The sequence below is a fragment of the Littorina saxatilis genome, linkage group LG9 (assembly GCF_037325665.1).
Source record: "Littorina saxatilis isolate snail1 linkage group LG9, US_GU_Lsax_2.0, whole genome shotgun sequence".
Taxonomy (NCBI): domain Eukaryota; kingdom Metazoa; phylum Mollusca; class Gastropoda; order Littorinimorpha; family Littorinidae; genus Littorina; species Littorina saxatilis.
In genome coordinates this window covers 10803178-10821153 of record NC_090253.1, presented here as the reverse complement: position 1 = coordinate 10821153, position 17976 = coordinate 10803178, and the positions used below count along the sequence as shown (strand labels likewise).

Genomic DNA, 17976 nt, shown 5'->3' with positions numbered 1-17976 from the left:
AATAATATATATATGGACCATGTAAGATTGGACCATGTAAGGTTGGACCATGTAAGGTTGGACCATGTAAGATTGGACCATGTAAGGTTGGACCATGTAAGGTTGGACCATGCATATTTTTATCGACAGCAACATTGCGTCGGGCCGATGTCGGGGTTTTTTACGTACATTTGCCGAGTTTTACACACAGTCAAAACGATATCGGCGCGACAACGGACGTCGACACACGACATTTGACGACGTCACCCGACTGAAATCGTCAGTCGGCCGACGAAAGCTTGCTAGCTGGGAGTGCAAAACACATCTACAGCTACAGATTCAGCAGTATCATGAGTATGTACTCCACCCCCCCCCCCCTCCCACTGTAACAGGACAAAACACCTACATCTACATACAGATACAGCAGTATGTACTCCCCCCCCCCCCCCCCCCACTGTATAACAGCAAAACTAACATTAAAGCAAGAAAAACCAAAATCACTTACTCGCTGGATCCGTCGGTTGTCCTCGAGTTGACGGTAACAACTGGCTGTAGGTTTCCATCCGTCCTTGGCTACACAATTTTAACTTGTCAACTATCACCGCCACCACGTGGCACTGGGACCAGCACTCAGATTGAGATCCCGAGGCGACATTCGTCTCGGATAACACATCATCAATGTGCTGTACAACATTCGCAAGAATGTCTCTTCTTTCGATATTAACTTGAACTAAGAAAACAAATAAACTTCGCTCACGCGGGAAAGTAGCAGCTAGCCGGCCATGTTCACACTCAATCTTGTTTGTACCGTAAGGAAAGCTATAAGAGTATTTCAAGTATATATGATGGCGTATTTTTAAAATGTAAAACTCATGGTTTGAGCTCATGCTGTATTTGATTGCAAATATACAAACAAAACTTACAATTAATTATCCTACTCCTATGTGAAAAAGTCAACAAATATGAATAATTTAGTTTCGCATTTGCAGAGTCATGTCACGCCGTTCCCGACGCTTGAACAGGGGACGTAACAAATGTTAAAATAATGATAATAAATTCAAGTTGTTATCTCCCGTAACTCTGCATATTTTTATCGACAGCAACATTGCGTCGGGCCGATGTCGGGGTTTATTACGTACATTTGCCGAGTTTTACACACAGGCAAACTATATCGGCGCGACAACGGACGTCGACACACGACATTTGACGACGTCACCCGACTGAAATCGTCAGTCGGCCGACGAAAGCTTGCTAGCTGGGTGATGACCATGTCGACATTAAGCGATGAAATCAATGATGTGATGGTACTCATAATAGTCGTGATGATAACTGATGACCATGCCGACATTAAGCGATGAAAACAATGATGTGATGGTACTCATAATAGTCGTAGTGATAACTGACCATGCCGACATTAAGTGATGAAATCAATAATGTGATGGTACTCATATTAGTCGTGGTGATAACTGATGACCATGTCGACATTAAGTGATGAAAACAATGATGTGATGGTACTCATAATAGTCGTGGTGATAACTGACCATGCCGACATTAAGTGATGAAAACAATGATGTGAAGGTACTCATAATAGTCGTGGTGATAACTGACCATGCCGACATTAAGTGATGAAATCAATGATGTGATGGTACTCATAATAGTCGTGGTGATAACTGACCATGCCGACATTAAGTGATGAAATCAATGATGTGATGGTACTCATAATAGTCGTGGTGATAACTGACCATGCCGACATTAAGCGATGAAAACAATGATGTGATGGTACTCATAATAGTCGTGGTGATAACTGACCATGCCGACATTAAGTGATGAAAACAATGATGTGATGGTACTCATAATAGTCGTGGTGATAACTGACCATGCCGACATTAAGCGATGAAAACAATGATGTGATGGTACTCATATTAGTCGTGGTGATAACTGATGACCATGTCGACATTAAGTGATGAAAACAATGATGTGATGGTACTCATAATAGTCGTGGTGATAACTGACCATGCCGACATTAAGCGATGAAAACAATGATGTGATGGTACTCATAATAGTCGTGGTGATAACTGATGACCATGCCGACATTAAGCGATGAAAACAATGATGTGATGGTACTCATAATAGTCGTGGTGATAACTGATGACCATGCCGACATTAAGTGATGAAAACAATGATGTGAAGGTACTCATAATAGTTGTGGTGATAACTGACCATGCCGACATTAAGCGATGAAATCAATGATGTGATGGTACTCATAATAGTCAGTCGTGGTGATAACTGACCATGCCGACATTAAGCGATGAAAACAATGATGTGATGGTACTCATAACTCATAATAGTCGTGGTGATAACTGACCATGCCGATATTAAGTGATGAAATCAATTATGTAAATATACTCATAACACCCAGCCAGCAAGACACTAGCGGCCGATAATCGGCCGAACACCCTTCAAAAAGTCGGGCCGGTGACGTCAAAACATACGACGCGGGTGTTGGCCCGACTAACTTTTGCAAAGAGGCAACGATGCGGCCGATAGGCGGCCGAACACCTGCACTATGGCGGCACGCATCCGGTCCGATGTTAATCGGCCCGATGACTTGTTTGACCTGCGGTCCGACACCTTATGCCGACATCGGGAAGATATCGATTTCAGCGGGAAGACATCGGGACGATGTCGGCATAAGGTGTCGGGCCGCAGGTCCAACAAGCCATCGGGCCGATTAACATCGGACCGGATGCGTGCCGCCATAGTACAGGTGTTCGGCCGCCTGTCGGCCGCCTCGTTGCCTCTTTGCAAAAGTTAGTCGGGCCAACACCCGCGTCGTATCTTTTGACGTCACCTGCCCGACTTTTTGAAGGGTGTTCGGCCGACTATCGGCCGCTAATGTCTTGCTGGCTGGGTGCAGCTACAGATACAGCAGTATGTACCACCACCACCCCCCCCCCCCCCCCAAGTGTAACAGTGCAAAATTCACTTACAGCTACAGCTACAGCAGTATAACCCCCCCTCCCCTCAGTGTTACAGTGGAAAACAAACCTACAGATACAGCAGTGTGTACAACCCCCCCCCCCCCCAGTGTAACAGTGCAAAACAAATCACCAGCTAGAGATACAGCAGTATGTAGAACCCCCCGCCCCTACCGCCCTCACTGTAACAGTACAAAACACACCTACAGCTACAGATACAGCCGTATACACCCCCCCACCCCCCCTCAGTATTACAGTATAAAACACACCTACAGCAACAGATTCAGCAGTATATACAACCCCCCAAGTGTAACAGTGCAAACATTACTTACAGCTACAGCTACAGCAGGATATAGTACACCTCCCCTCCCCCTTAGTAACAGTGCAAAACACACCTACAGCTACAGCAGTATGTACAACCCCCAACCCCCCCCCCCCCACCACTGTAACAGTACAAAACTCATTTACAGCTACAGATTCAGAATTATGTACATCCCCCTCCCCCCGCTGCCACCACTGTAACAGTACCAAACATACCTACAGCTTCAGATACAGCAGTATGTACAACACTCAACCGCCTTCCCCCGTGTAGAGTGCAAAACACACCTAGACCTACAGATACAGCAGTATGTACAACCCCCCCCCCCCCCACCCCCTGTGTGCAAAACACACCTACAGCTACATATACAGCAGTATGTTCAACCCCCCCCTCCCCGCCTACTGTAACAGTACATAACACACCTACAGCTACATCAGTATGTACAAACCGCCCCCCCCCCCCCCCAAGTGTAACAGTACAAAACACGCCTACAGCTACAGATAGATCAGTATGTACACCCCCCCCCCCCCAAGTGTTACAATGCAATACCTACAGCTACAGATACATCAGTATGTACACCCCACCCCCCAAGTGTAACAGTGCAAACCACACTTACAGCTACAGATTCAGCAGTATGTACTCCACCCCCACCCCCCCCCCCCCCCCCCCCCCCCGTGTAACAGTGCAAAAATCACTAACAGCTACAGCAGTATACCCCCCCTCCCCGTACAGCTACAGCAGTATAAACAAGAAGGGCAAAGCCCATACGACTCACATGCTTGACCTTGACCTTTACATGGCCTTGGCCTTCAGGGTCAAGGTCAAATAACTAAACCTAGCAATGACATCATACACTAAGAACTGCTTTACACATTTTTCCTACCAAAATACATGTGACCTTGACCCAAGGTCAAGGTCATCCAAGGTCATGCAACACAAAGCTGTTAATTCAAGACATAGGAAGTACAATGGTGCTTATTAGCGAGCTTTAGATTGACCAACGAAACTTAGTTCGTAGCGATCCCTTTCGTTTCCGGTTATGCAATCGGGAAATCCCTGCGAACTTTTCTTCGCGCCTGCAGCGGTTCTGAGGCGGTAGCACCTTTAGAAGCAGACGAAATGTTTGTCGTGCTCATCCAAACCAATGGCTAAAACATTGGATAGTGTTCGTGTGTTGCACCACACTTTGAATTGTTGGGTGTGACGAAAACTCGTGGTGACGATTTTAAACCATGTTGGGTCACGCATGGTCCAATCTTACATGGTCCAATCTTACATGGTCCAACCTTACATGGTCCAACCTTACATGGTCCAATCTTACATGGTCCAATATTACATGGTCCAATAATATATATATATGGACCATGTAAGATTGGACCATGTAAGGTTGGACCATGTAAGGTTGGACCATGTAAGATTGGACCATGTAAGGTTGGACCATGTAAGGTTGGACCATGTAAGGTTGGACCATGCAAGATTGGACCATGTAAGATTGGACCATGTATGGTTGGACCATGTAAGGTTGGACCATGTAAGATTGGACCAATCTTACATGGTCCAATATTACATGGTCCAACCTTACATGGTCCAATCTTACATGGTCCAATATTACATGGTCCAACCTTACATGGTCCAATCTTACATGGTCCAATATTACATGGTCCAATATTACATGGTCCAATAATATATATATGGACCATGTAATATTGGACCATGTAAGATTGGACCATGTAATATTGGACCATGTAAGATTGGCCCATGTAAGGTTGGACCATGTAATATTGGACCATGTAAGATTGGACCATGTAAGATTGGACCATGCAAGGTTGGACCATGTAAGATTGGACCATGTAAGATTGGACCATGTAAGGTTGGACCATGTATGGTTGGACCATGTAAGATTGGACCATGTAAGGTTGGACCATGTAAGGTTGGACCATGTAAGGTTGGACCATGCAAGATTGGACCATGCAAGATTGGACCATGCAAGATTGGACCATGTAAGATTGGACCATGTAAGGTTGGACCATGTAAGGTTGGACCATGTAAGATTGGACCATGTAAGGTTGGACCATGTAAGGTTGGACCATGTAAGATTGCACCATGCAAGATTGGACCATGTAAGGTTGGACCATGTAAGTTTGGACCATGTAAGATTGGACCATGTAGGTTTGGATCATGTAAGGTTGGACCATGTAAGATTGGACCATGTAAGATCGGTGTGCATCAGTGCAAAACACACCACCAGCTACAGATAGATCAGTATGTACCCCCCCCCCCCCCCCCCAGTGTTACAATGCAATGCACACACCTACAGCTACAGATACATCAGTATACAAACATACACCCCACCCCCCAAGTGTAACAGTGCAAACCACACTTAAAGCTACAGATTCAGCAGTATCACCCCCCCCCCCCCCCCCACTGTACAGGACAAAACACCTACATCTACATCTACAGATACAGCAGTATGTACTCCCCCCCCCCCCCCCCCCCACTGTATAACAGCAAAACTAACATTAAAGAAAAAAAAACCAAAATCACTTACTCGCTGGATCCGTCGGTTGTCCTCGAGTTGACGTTAACAGCTTGAACACACCTGTAGGTTTCCATCCGTCCTTGGCTACACAATTTTAACTTGTCAACTATCACCGCCACCACGTGGCACTGGGACCAGCACTCAGATTGAGATCCCGAGGCGACATTCGTCTCGGATAACATATCATCAATGTGCTGTCCAACATTCGCAAGAATGTCTCTTCTTTCGATATTAACTTGAACTAAGAAAACAAATAAACTTCGCTCACGCGGGAAAGTAGCAGCTAGCCGGCCATGTTCACACTCAATCTTGTTTGTACCGTAAGGAAAGCTATTAGAGTATTTCAAGTATATATGATGGCGTATTTTTAAAATGTAAAACTCATGGTTTGAGCTCATGCTGTATTTGATTGCAAATATACAAACAAAACTTACAATTAATTATCCTACTCCTATGTGAACAAGTCAACAAATATGAATAATTTAGTTTCGCATTTGCAGAGTCATGTCACGCCGTTCCCGACGCTTGAACAGGGGACGTAACAAATGCTAAAATAATGATAATAAATTCAAGTTGTTATCTCCCGTAACTCTGCATATTTTTATCGACAGCAACATTGCGTCGGGCCGATGTCGGGGTTTATTACGTACATTTGCCGAGTTTTACACCCAGTCAAAACGATATCGGCGCGACAACGGACGTCGACACACGACATTTGACGACGTCACCCGACTGAAATCGTCAGTCGGCCGACGAAAGCTTGCTAGCTGGGCAGTTGTGGTGATAACTGATCATGCTGGTCATGACCTTCTTACTGGGCACGTTGTGCGTGAACTCGCCACTGAACCCGTTCACCCACCCAGAGAAGGAACATAAGTGACACTTGCAAAACAGACAAGTCGCATAAATCGATATGTTAAAACATTAAATCAATCTGTCGGCATTCAACTCATTACTTTATAAGCTTCTCTTTTTTTCATTTCTCAAAGTATTTTTAAGGGGCACAACCTGTGTTGGTTTGGACAGCTCATAACACATGTTGTCTCCCTTGAAATGAACTTCCTTTTTGCAAGTGCGTGTGCACCCTTGCCATGTACTAATTTAAAGCTGTGGTGTATTTTTGACTACGCCTAGGTATGCTGTTAAAAAAAAATGGGGGGGGGGGGGGGGGAGGGCAGCTAACAGTGCGGTTACTAATCGTGTACCGGAATGTCCCATGACGGTGATCTAGAAACGCCGTCAATGGCCTATGCTCTGCTCGGACAAAAGGGCTTAAAGATAGAGTCTCCACGCCGCCATCTTGGAGAGTTTTCTGCCGATTTGGGCCGATTTGAAGAGTTTGGGGAATCTAGTGTACCTTAATTAAGACGCACCTGGCTCGGTTTGCTCAATAAAGCACCAGAAGTATGCTAAATAATTAAATCAAAATGAGTAAATTGGCATTTGGTCGCGACCGAGCTCTCCACCATTTGAAGATTAAAATTGGCCGTCAACAGACTGGTTTTCGTCGCCTGGGCTCGCCGAGGAGGCTGCTGTCATGACAACTGGCAAACAATGGCGGACGTATCGCAAAGAGCCAGCACATTTATCAACGAAATTGAGTCGAGAATGAAATTGAAAAGGAAACCAACGGCAATGACAGAACCTGAACGGAAGCGACGCAGACGACAAACTGCAGCAGAACGGAACGAGCGGACCATATTGTTAGGACATCAATGAGAACGGAACCACCATCACCCAAGCGTAGCAGATTCATAACCATGCTGATGTTGGCTACCTATCACTAAGAAGAAGAAGAAGAAGAAGATGGATACAGGAGGCTGTAAAAGTGTAAGTGTAACCGTTGGGGCAAAATCGGATGAAGCGCTGGCAGAAATCCTGCTAGATTTGTAAGTACGACAACCCAAGTTCTTGTTGTGTAGACTATACTTTGTCCTGGCCGAAGCCTCATTACATTTTTAATCGGTAATGCTTGCTGGTCCTGCCATTTCACGAAAATGGACCAGCCACTGTTTGTATCCATGTGCACTTTCGTAAATTCCGTCACTTGACGAACTCAGAACTGTCATTTTCTTCACCGCGATACACAGTTCATTGCGAAGATCTTCCTCAGTAAATCGTTCAGATTCCACGTACGATTTGTTGTCAAAAAACAACTCAAACGAAAGTTGCAAACTCATCATCCTCCATCTTGCTTGTCGAAGCACCAAAGTACTGTATCGATGTAATGAATGCTTGATCAAGCGAGCGCATGCATACGTATTTTTTTTGGCTGTGGCGGCTGATTCTAGTTGTTATGTTTTCGGAACACAAAGTGATGAATTCTCAGTGAACGCATTATAGGCCTACAGAGAGTAAGGCCCGCTTTGCTAGTGACACACTGTTAGGAGGGGGGGGGGGGGGGGGGGTAACGCCAAGAACCTATCGCCAGGCGAGTCTAACATCACTTACACATGGCTGTGCTTTGTGTACACGGGTGTCTGAGACTGTCTAGCGCCACCATTGTTTCTGTTGCTATTTATAAACTATGACGTGGACATCATTTGTAAACATTGCCGAGCAGGATTTGTGCTCGGAACAGCTGATTCTGTGACAGTGTGCAGCCAAGAGGCATAAGTGAAACGGGAACAGTCATGAGGATGCAGACAGATTTTCAATACATTCATCATGTTCTCTTTTAGAAAATTAGAACAAAAAATAACAAGAGGAGAACTTCGAGAAGTAACAGGAGAATGTACGCAACAATAAGCTTTATTTTTAGGGGGATGGGTGTGTGTTGGTGTGATTGTTCCTTTGTATATTTATCATTCATTTGTGTTTATACAGTGGATCCCACTTTTATAAGACCCCCCACTTTCAGACTCCTTTGACCTTCCATTTTAAGACATTGTTTACTCAGAATTTGTTTTCATAACCTCGTTAATTTACTCCCATTTAAAGACTCCCTCCTGTTCATGAACTGATTTTCTCAGATTTCATAGATCACATTCCTGTACTTATTTTTCAATATTCTTCCAGTGAGGTAAGCTGTATATAAAAAGGAATATATTACTCCCTACTTCAATACTTGTATACATTTGTCAAATTATTCAGCCAGGAAGGTGTTACAATCTTTTGAGAAGTTGGCAGGAGGCGCTCCATGCTTTGACTGAAGGAGTTCTGTACCTCCCAACTATTATTAAATAAAATAGCAGGGGGCCTAAAATGTAGTCATACGCTCTTCATGGTTTCTTTGTGCAAATCATGTGGAGAAAATTACATCTTTACATAGCGTATGGTATGTTATGTAATGTGTATGTGCACAGATGCATATTTTCAGAAACTCACACATACCTTTTTTTCATTTACCAGTTACTATGCGAAGACACAAGAACAGCAATCTTCTACATCTATCAAGGCAACTGGCGGACGACAACCAGTGATGCAGGAGTCAGATGTTTCTTAATTTCATCTGTAGAGGAGTCGGTGTAAGTCACAAAATCTATAATTTGCACATTGCTGTCTCTGAACCAAATGAAATGGAAGAGTGAATGATGTTTTATTGTGTGTGTGTGTCAGAGTGTGTGTGTGTGTGCCTGTGTTTTCATTTGTTATTTAGACTATGTAATTAGTTTCAAAGAAATACATGCCGTAGAATGAGTGCAGGTGAGTGGTCATATTTTTAATTTGTTTAGTTTTCTATCAAGATCATGTGTATATAATATTTATTTGTATAAGCAAATCGGCCGGGATTGCATAAGCTGCCATTGGTTTGAAAATAACTTGTCTCTTTCTTTATTATTGCGTTTTTGCGGAGAAACAAATGGTTACAGTTAGAGGACAAGACAATTATTATTATTAATAAATGAAACAACAAATGCACACAAATATACTCAATTGACAAGAGCATTGTTCAATTTTATTTGATGTAAATCTCAAGACCACAGCCACACATTCTCTCTGAACAGTTCAAGGGGGAAAAACATGAAACTAGTGTCTGGATTCTAAATTTCACTGTTTGAGAGATCTCAATAACCCAGAGCCATTGTTGTATTACTTCCACAGCTGCACCATGTTGTCAATGAGCACTCTTGGCTGCTGTCGTATGACCAGGGACCTAGGGTATGCAGTCATGGAGACCTGCTTTGAAGGCTCTACAAGATGAGCAAATACTTCCTGAGAAACATCCCCAACTACTGAAATTTCAGGTACATATAATAACAGTTTTTGATCAGCAAAAAGGACACATTGTAACTCTTTCAGACTTTTTAGACTCGAATAAATGATAGTTCAAATTAAAGTTAAAATAAACATCAGTTCAGTCAAATTGTGGAAACTGTTAAAAAAATGTGAGTTGCGGGATAGATTGAATAAAAACTCTAAATGTAGAAAGTCTAGATAAATACAAAGAAAAAACATTTTTCCTGTGCTTCTTCAAAAATTCAAAAGCAGGGACTGTTTGTTCAAATTTGCTATGCTCTCTACCATCATCCTGAACTCAGGTCAAAATGAGTTCAGCTCATTCTCTCCCTGACAGGATGCCTTGAGTTTCCTTGTCTGGCAAGGAAACCGATATTTTTACATATTTAGAGCTTTATGTAATGTATTATAATTTACTAGGGATTTTTTCTTCTTCATTAATTACAGAGTTAATTATGAATAAGCAACAACAAAAACGTGTTCAATGTGCAATGGCAAGCGCCTACAGAACAAAATGCCATACATTTATTGGGAGAGATAAAAAAAGGGCACAGTGGTGGATTGGCCATGACTTGTGCAGTGACAACAGTAACATATTAAATTTAGAAGTAATTGCGACAAAGTTACCCCAAAAAAGCGCTAGCACACACAGAACAACAAAATGTGATAAAACATCAAACCTAAGAAAAGGAGCGTTCAATGTGCAATGAACTGCAAACCATTTACACAGCAGCAAACATGTGACGCTTTCTGAAATTTCGGTCAATGTAGTGATATTTTCTTTTTACCCGGCTCGGCGCTTGAATACACTTTCTTTGTTTTCTTGCATAGCTGCTCGCCATTAGTAATGCAAGAATCTACAGCTTGGTGAAGACAGACAGTTACGAAGGAAAGGCTAAATGCGGCCAAACAAAAAAAGTGGCTACATTGACCGAAATCTCAGAAAATATGACACATGGGAGTGAAACAAACACATAAACACAGCATTAAATGAGCAAATAGTGTGCACAGTACAAAAAAAAGTTTGACACATTAGCAAATAGGAATGAAAAAGTAACCCAGTGGTAAATATACAGTGGGTTCTGTGAACAATAACAAATCATATAATTGGGAAAGAATAAAACAGCGTTAAATTGTGCCCTTTTCTTAGATTTCAGTCAATGTGGACAGTCTGAAAATTCAATCAATGTGACAAAATCATTTTGTCACGCTTCAAGTTCAACCAAGATGATGAATGCTAGTTAAAATGTGTAAAAGAATATATAACACCAATCATATAATTGGGAAAGATATCTCGTCGCAGTACCCCGACAGCTCGAGTCACCCACAATGAAACGTTTGTACGATTGACTGGACTTAAACAAATTAGCGGCTACATTGACATAAGTGAGGGACATAAATGTGCAAAAAAATGTGCCCAGAGAACAATAGTTGAACACATCACCATATATGTCTTGAGACGGGGAAAAAAACAGCACTAAATGGAACAAAATTTGTACACTTCAGCAAACATGTGAGTGAAAAATAAAATGTTAACTCTTACACTGGTGCAATTCTGTAACACATGTTACATAGCCACTGGTGAATTAACAGAGAGAAAAATAACAAAAAACGGTCATAATATTATAGGTTTTCGCATACATGGAAGGTAATCGGAACCGACCAAACAGACTCAGCCAGTAGCGCGACATGTGTCGTGATAACCAGGTGACAGTATACCTAAAGTAGCGCGACATATGTCGCGACAACCAGCCTCAGGGTTAAAATGTGAAATTGGTTCTGCGTTCTGCGAACAACAAAATGTTTACACATGCATTGTGCACAGAGAACAAAAGTTTACAGATCACCATGCATATATGGCATTATGATGGTTAGGCCTGAAGAAATACATTTGCTTTTGTTTAATATCTCTCTTGGGCTGCAAGCCAGCACAACACAATTAAAACATTTCATTTGTCGAATCAGCGCCACCAAAACTGATAAATAGGACTAAGCATGGAATATTCATTGCAGGGGCTCTTTTTTATTTGTCATGCTGTGTGACACACGCGTTGCAGTTGTCACCATGTGTAGAGTTTAAGATGATGTGATTCCTATTCTTATAAAGACAAAGTCGATCTCCGTTACACCCCGCAAAAATGTACATGATTGCCCATATGGTCTTTGTTGATGTTCTTTGTCTCGTGACTTTATCGATATGTCGCAAAATGATTCCACAAAATTCAAAACAGGGATCAGATTTTACCCGCAACTACTGACTCGAGTAAATAGTGTGCACAGTACAAAATTTTTTTTACACATCAGCAAATAGGAATGAAAATGTAACCCAGTGGTAAATATACATGGTTTCTGTGAACAATAAGCAGATTCGAGATCGTCGATAATGATTTTTGAGTCACTTGAGAAAAAGTGACTCTATGTAATCGGTCAGTGTTAGTCTGTCCGGCCGGCCGGCCGGCCGTCCGTCCGGCCGGCCGTCCGGCCGGCCGTCCGTAGACACCACCTTAACGTTGGACTTTTCTCGGAAACTATCAAAGCGATCGGGCTCATATTTTGTTTAGTCGTGACCTCCAATGACCTCTACACTTTAACGATGGTTTCGTTGACCTTTGACCTTTTTCAAGGTCACAGGTCAGCGTCAAAGGAAAAATTAGACATTTTATATCTTTGACAAAGTTCATCGGATGTGATTGAAACTTTGTAGGATTATTCTTTACATCAAAGTATTTACATCTGTAGCCTTTTACGAACGTTATCAGAAAAACAAGGGAGATAACTAGCCTTTTCTGTTCGGCAACACACAACTTAACGTTGGGCTTTTCTCGGAAACTATAAAAGTGACCGGGCTCAAATTTTATGTGAACGTGACTCATTGTGTTGTGAATAGCAATTTCTTCCTGTCCATCTGATGCCTCATATAATATTCAGAACTGCGAAAGTGACTCGATCGAGCGTTTGCTCTTCTTGTTCATGGTGTTGTGTAATTTTTAAATTACAAAGGAATTGATTTGTAAGACAGTTTCAAGGGAGCTATTTTTCGCGGCTGTATTTACTGTGCAAACAACTCTAAATATGACAAAAGTGTCACGTGATAATCAACCGTTTGGTTTCGCCGCTCACTGGAGCAGACGATTTTTTCTGTAACCAGTTGACAGTGATGAAACCATATATTACGGTCTCCTTCCGGCAGCAGTCCCAAAATACAAAACGTCTCTTTCCGTGGCTGTGTCAGTTTCCAATGCGACACTGTCATTGGCACTGTCATTCTTGTGACGCTCGTGGCGTTTTCACCTGTTTTTGACCGAAACGTAGCACAGGATGCCGTTGAAAAGCCAAAGGTCTTCAGCTTTTGTTGATCTTTGGCAGGCCTATTAGTTTTAATTCGGTGGCATAATTCAATGCGCTTCGTCAAAATTTCTTAAACTGAAACCAAAAGCAGACGCAAGACTTATAGTCAGTTGGAGTTGTCTCCCGTACTCCTAAACTTTAGTGTGCTGCAGACGGTTGTACCCAAACGGCTCATATCGCAAACGGTTTGGAATTCCCAAAAACGCAAGATCAGCACTACACGACTTCAGTGCACCTGTAGGCGAGAGTGCTCGGTCAATTTTGGACAATGTGTATCTTGAATGGAAAATATCACGCTGTCCGAAGGAATGGTGTTCTTATCGGAGAATGACAGCGCTCAGTTCAAAACGATAGGACATCAGACCGCCAGGCTGCTATGTGAATCGGACATCTGAGCCTTTCAATCGGTCTATGCCTGACGCCTAACGACATCCCTGCCTAGGTTAGGAAAGGGGGGAGAAAATTGCTAACGCCCTGACCCAAGGTCGAACTCGCAACCTCTCGCTTCCGAGCGCAAGTGCGTTACCACCTGGCCACCCAGACTGGTTTATGTGATTTTTCTTTGGGGTGATCTAAACCTACGCTCTAAATTCACCTTTTCAACATGCATGACTTTTGACACAACTCTGTACTTAGCACAGGCGACCAGCATATATAGCCTGTGTACTGGCCAGCTGGATCGGTACATTTTTTCCTTATGGCCTACACACATTAACTGTATCTGGCTATTTGGACTCGTTCTCCCAAATAACCATATTTGCACAAAATAAATTGTCTGTAAGCAGCATAGTGTTGTGTTTTATTGATGTCTCCCTCTTCTGCTTCTTCCAGGATGAGGGCGTCGCTTCTCTGGGCCCAAGCAAGTGAAAGGAAACTCTCATCCAGCACCAACCACCAGTGCATCGAAATCCTGGAGTGTAAACAGAAAATCATCTTTCAGTGACAAAACTTGATTCAGATTTAAACATTAAAATTGTTAAAAAAAATATGCACCAAATTTAAGAAAATTGGAGAAAATAATGAGAAAGAAGAAATTGTAATTTATGTAATAGAGCATGTCTTGGTGTGTGTGTGTGGGGAGGGGGGGGGGGTGGATATACACCTGTGACGGTACAGGCTTTCCAGTATGATAGAACAGAGTTGAGGCAGGTATATAAAACAGAAAGCAATTTAATATAGATTATATCGAACACAGAAGAAGAAATGTACATGAGTGATGACACTGGTTAGTAAAACAAGACTGTCCTGGGACATTGTGAATATTTGTGTAGAGGCACCTGTAACATATCTTTAGCTTCTTGGAATGAATTGCACATGATTGTCTCTTGAGACACATATATACTATATGTCACCCTCTCCTTGAAATAATCTTCTAATACTTGATTATTTAAACATGTTGTTTTGCATCATATCGTCACGTTTCCGCAATTCTTTTGTTCCCAGAGCTATCCATGCTTTCAACCAATCACATGTTAGAGGCCTCTATCATGTTTCTCTGTCATAATTATTACTGTACTCTGTTGCTGGGTTATCTGTAATGTATGTATCTTTAGTAACTGTATTACCGTAGCCCAAATGTGCGGTGTTCTAGTCGACATGTGGTGCTTTGTAAACCTTGTGTGTGCGTGGATGTGGAGGTGGACTCTTGGACGTCTTTCTGTTATTGGAATTATGGTTTTTGTTAATTTGTATTGCTGTTGCTGTTGTTGTTGTTGTGTGAGTGAGTTGTGAGTTGGCAGACTTGACTTGACGGATGACTGTTTGCGTTAGTGAGACTGTGTTTAGTATGCATTCTTATTCTTTTGATTGGAAATGAGTATTGTTACAACATAATTTCCATATGGATTAATAAATTTGAGTTGAGTTGTTGAGTTGAGTTGATCTATTTTGTCAGAGGCGAGTTTTGCCTCATTTGTACACATTTCTCCAAGACATTTGAATTCTGGTACACCTTTCCTTTTCATAGCTCGTGCCCAGTGTACCCATGTACTGTACAGAAACCCTCTTTTTTATGCCCCCTTATTTGTAAGGTTACTTTCTCTGATTTATGTTTATAAACTGTTATTTTAACCGTATTCTTAGACAGAATTATTTCAGAGTTTTTTTAAAAATATTTTAATAGTGGCAACTGTCTGCTTGCACTTGCAGAGGATTTAGAGCAAATCTCACACAAGGAATAGGTACTTACTGTCATAAGGCCAGCATTCAGCTTCACCATTTAGAGGCTAGGGCTTGGAGTTTCTCCTGGCCTGGTTCCTGGATAAGTTTCTGGAAGTGGAAAGATTGTTATTTCACTTTTAAATCAGTCAATACCCATTTTTACAACTATACCTGCTTGAACCAGGCATAAACGAGTCATAATACACCACTAACCTGAACGATGAGCAAAACTTGCAAAGTATTTCTTATGAACAATGGTGTGTTTTTTAAATTTTAAAGTGACTATTTCAAAAGAAAAGAAAGTACAGTTTTGTAAAGCACATTCATTTTTTTATATATTGACAACGTGTGATTTTTCACACTTGCTTTTTTGACTCACATGCGAAGCAAAAGTGAGTCTATGTACTCACCCGAGTCGTCCGTCCGTCCGTCCGGAAAACTTTAACGTTGGATATTTCTTGGACACTATTCAGTCTATCAGTACCAAATTTGGCAAGATGGTGTATGATGACAAGGCCCCAAAAAACATACATAGCATCTTGACCTTGCTTCAAGGTCAAGGTCGCAGGGGCCATAAATGTTGCCTAAAAACAGCTATTTTTCATATTTTTCCCATTTTCTCTGAAGTTTTTGAGATTCAATTCCTCACCTATATATGATATATAGGGCAAAGTAAGCCCCATCTTTTGATACCAGTTTGGTTTACCTTGCTTCAAGGTCAAGGTCACAGGAGCTCTTCAAAGTTGGATTGTATACATATTTTGAAGTGACCTTGACCCTGAACTATGGAAGATAACTGTTTCAAACTTAAAAATTATGTGGGGCACATGTTATGCTTTCATCATGAGACACATTTGGTCACATATGATCAAGGTCAAGGTCACTTTGACCCTTATGAAATGTGACCAAAATAAGGTAGTGAACCACTAAAAGTGACCATATCTCATGGTAGAAAGAGCCAATAAGCACCATTGTACTTCCTATGTCTTGAATTAACAGCTTTGTGTTGCATGACCCAAGGTCAAGGTCACATGTATTTTGGTAGGAAAAATGTGTAAAGCATGTGAGTCGTATGGGCTTTGCCCTTCTTGTTTTTTATTGTTTGTAAATTTTACCTCATCTAATGTTCTCATATTACATCTAACACATTTTCCCTTGAAACCTTAAACAATTCAGAGGAGAGTGTTTAGTTACAACCTGTACTTGTGTATTTCCTCACAGGATACATTCCATGTAAATTATAGGAAAGTATTCTGATGAATGTATAATAACAATGAATGGATCATTTTAATGACAGCAAAATAAACAATGATGTCACAAGGGTGTTGTCTATTGCATTTCTGTGTGTCTCACTATGTTATCAGGAATTTTTTTACAAAAGGCATTCTTGCACGTAAAATTATATCACACAACTGTGGTATATTGCTCTTCAGAGGAAACAAAATGTTGGTGGGCCCTTTTGACAGACAGATGCACAGCACACTTCTATCCTTGCCATAATTATAACTGTGAAATCCTCATTATACATGTACTCTTCACCCAAGAAAATAATATCTTCTGTTATTGTCATCAAAGTTCACCCTATTATTTCTTATATAACTATTTGTGCAAGTGCTATTGTCATTCATGAATCTGTGTACTGTATACATGCGTGTGTGTGTGTGTGAACAGGTGCATGGAAAGTACTAGGAAAAGGACTAAAACTAATCCTGATTTACCTTCAAATTGGTTCCTCAGCATATCACTTTCTGTCCGCACCTCTTCCTCTCCTGCCGCCCTCTAGCACTCGTAAGGACAGCAAGTTCTGCTGGAAGTGAAACTTCCATAGCCTAGACGGAACGAGAAGAGTTTACAGTTCTCATACTTCATCCTTACTCAATTTACAGTATCTGTATCAAACCTATTATCATCAAGAAAAGCTCACTTGACTTTGAAGAGCATGATTCATTCTCTATCGACTGCCCATTGAACAAATAAAATTCAGCTCTCATAAGCTTTACTAGTGCGAGTAGAATTTTTGCTTTTAAAATGGGTGTGATAATTAGTATTTTCTGTTCTACTCACTCTTGCAAGCAAAGCACACTTTTACTTTTAGTTTACTGTTGTGTTTATTCCAGTGGTATGAATTGTAGCTAAAAAAATGCATCTATATATATATTATCAAAAGAGTAACAGTGCAAATGCAGAGTCTTATAATTATTTCAGAAGGCAAGTCCTTGATTTTCCAATCCATGATCTACACACATTCACTGATTGAGCTATCGCCGTATCGGAAAGACGTCAGCCAAAATTAACTTCAGATTGGATGTTTCTCCACGAATTTCAAGCGTTACAATGGTCCAAAGTTCGAGCAGCACTTTGGAGGGGAGGGGAGGGGAAAAGTCAGTATTAAGTTTGTGTGGGATAAACCATATGCAAAGTCGGCTGACGTCCTCGTTCTACTGCCTCTAGTAGCTGAAAACAAGTGATCTCAT

The 17976-nt window shown here is 41.6% G+C and overlaps 1 long non-coding RNA gene across 1 annotated transcript in view; it reads left to right on the top strand.

The window, feature by feature from the left end:
- The window catches only part of LOC138975256 (uncharacterized), a 119300-nt gene extending 102478 nt beyond the window's left edge, over positions 1-16822 (top strand). Inside the window, exon 2 of the long non-coding RNA XR_011458580.1 lies at positions 16529-16822. This is a non-coding gene — a long non-coding RNA (uncharacterized lncRNA). The remainder of the gene's footprint in view (positions 1-16528) is intronic.
- Positions 16823-17976: the final 1154 nt, after the last annotated feature.